The 2,435-nt window shown below is 44.1% G+C and overlaps 1 long non-coding RNA gene across 1 annotated transcript; it reads right to left on the minus strand.

The window, feature by feature from the left end:
• Positions 1-253: 253 nt before the first annotated feature.
• On the minus strand, positions 254-1,345 carry LOC143960659 (uncharacterized). Its single transcript, XR_013270357.1, has 4 exons — positions 1,221-1,345; positions 973-1,098; positions 656-769; positions 254-509 (listed from the first exon to the last, which is right to left on the minus strand). It is a non-coding gene; the product is annotated as an uncharacterized LOC143960659 (long non-coding RNA).
• Positions 1,346-2,435: the final 1,090 nt, after the last annotated feature.

Here is a 2,435-nt window from a genome sequence, read left to right on the forward strand (position 1 = left end):
TGCACCATTCATTTCAGTGTGAAGGCCCCGAGGGCTTTCACACCGGAGCGGTGCGCTGGCAGGACGTCATAAAAATCGTGGCAGCAGCTTCTTTGGAGCGGTGAAGGAGCGGTGTGTTTACCACTCCTCCACCGCTGCTCCCCATTGCATAGAGTCAGGAAAGGGAGGCATGCGCACAGAAAAACCCCCCCAAAAAAATCTTTTTAGATGTGCCGTGCCCCGATATTTGAAGGACTATCTCGATACCACAAAGGACATTAAGATTTGAATTTTTATTACATAGAAAATTAAACAAAATTATATAATACAAAAAAAGATAGATTAAAATTTACAGAGCCTAAACAAATGCTTTGTCACATTCATGTAGGTATACAACCATGATACAGAGGCGTCTCCAATCTTTGTTGTACAGGAGAGGCCAATGCTCCACAAAATTAATGGCGATGTCAATTGCTCTCAACTAGTTTCGCGAACAGTAGTCACTTCTTCAGGAGATATTTGGAACATGTCTAATTTGGGTAGATAATAATTTCCAGTTAAAAAAAAAAAAAAAGAGGAAAAAAAGAAAAAAGTAGTTACAATGACAACATATAAATCATATATTTGTTACAGGGAGTTTTTAACATACATTGACACATAGAGAAGTGAGGCTTACCCGTCAGAGACCCCACAATGGTCGCACAGCTAGGGTGGTGCCCAGCTGTCAGCTGGGTAAACCACCCTTGGGGGCAGACAAGGGAGGACAAAAGAGTTGTCTAGGCAGATTAAACTGTAATGGAAATTAAAAGGGGCCACAGTCAGCAATATAATGAATTAAGAGTGCATAAAAAAAGGGGGGGGGGAAGGGGGGCGGCAGCATAATGTGCCTGTATATATAGGCGCACCCCAACAGGTTGGTGTAGACGCCAATTTAAACAATAATGATACAAAATAGTTTTTATGAAGTTGATAAAATTTGAAAAAACAACCTACCAGGTCGTAAAGGCAGGGAACTTAAATTCATATGGGTAGATAGATTTGAGGGTTTAGGAAATCCCCACTGTGTATCGCTTGTAGCCTATACAAAAGCTGTGTTGGAGCGGGTCAGTACTGCCGTCCCTAGAAGTAAACAAAATAATTTGGAAAGTTACAAGCCATAAAAGTGCACAGAGTGAGGAAATATATATGTGAAAGAGACCGTATGGCTCCATAGATCCCATAAGATAAAGGTCCCCTGTTACCTGTAGGCTGTATGTTGCCTAGATCACGTCCGCATCAGACCAAAGCCAGTGCTGTGTGCGGGCTGTCTGATGCGGCACTCGTTTGTCCTCCATCCCGGTGCGTCATACGGCCAGCGACGGCACCAGCCGATGACGTCACCGGGACTGCCGCTCCTTTTGCGCATGTGTCATAACCTGACAGCGCAATTGCCTGAACCACCACGCAATGAAGCGTGAATGGTAAGGCGCCCAGTCGGCCCCGCCCACCAACCCGAAGGAGGAGAAAAAGGGAGGGGCCAGTTGGGTGAAACGGCGCATGTCCGCCCAAGAGAGTCAGTACTCCCATTGCTAATACATACCTAGGGGGGCCCGTCCATACGCCTCACCTCTCCATTACAATGGTCAATGGTAAAATTGTTTATAGCAGTTAATGAAGTGCCATAAAATGTTTAACAATAATATAAAGTATAACAACGTAAGCACATCCTGAAATAGGATACCTAATATAGAAAGAAACGATAGAACCATTGCATAGCGACACAACTATTAATTGTTTGTTCATCTGATTGTGAACCAATATGTTTTGAGTAGAAGAAAGAGAGACGCTACTAAAGCCTTCCAGATAGACTAACCATGTACTGGCTAGTAGAATCCATGAAAAAAAGGGGAGATAGAGAGAGGAAAGGGAGGAAAAAAGGTGAAAGAAAAAGAAATAGGAAAAGGGGAAAAAAGGAAAAAAGGGAAAAGAGGAATGGGGGGAATAGAAAAAGGGAAAGAGTATATATGGGGAAGGGAGGGAGGAAAGACGAAATAGGAAGGGGATCGGGAGAACAGGGTGGGAAAGAAGGGGACAAGAGTAAAAGGGAAATTATTAAAAATGAAAAAAGAGGAGGGGGGAGAGGGGGGAGGGGGAGGGAAAGGAGAGAGGGGAAAAAAAAGGGGGAGTGGAAGGAAAGAAAAGGGGATAAAGAAAGAGGAAAGGGGAAACGGGAACAAGGGGGGGGGGGGCACGATTCAGTGTACACCGCCCCATACTGTTATTTCAGAAAACATTTATAAGATTGTGCCTCATTGAGGCCAGGTGGCACCAAGACGTTTAAACGCTCAATCCAAAGCGTTTCACGCCTTAGTATTTCGCAGTCCCAGTCGCCCCCTTGTAAGTCCTCATATACCACCTCAAGAACATAAAATTTTACACACTCTAATTGGTATCGGTGATGGATACCTATGTGTCGT

The sequence above is a fragment of the Lithobates pipiens genome, unplaced genomic scaffold, assembly GCF_037356315.1.
Source record: "Lithobates pipiens isolate NorthernLeopardFrog02 unplaced genomic scaffold, aLitPip1_a1.2 Scaffold_8, whole genome shotgun sequence".
Taxonomy (NCBI): Eukaryota; Metazoa; Chordata; class Amphibia; order Anura; family Ranidae; genus Lithobates; species Lithobates pipiens.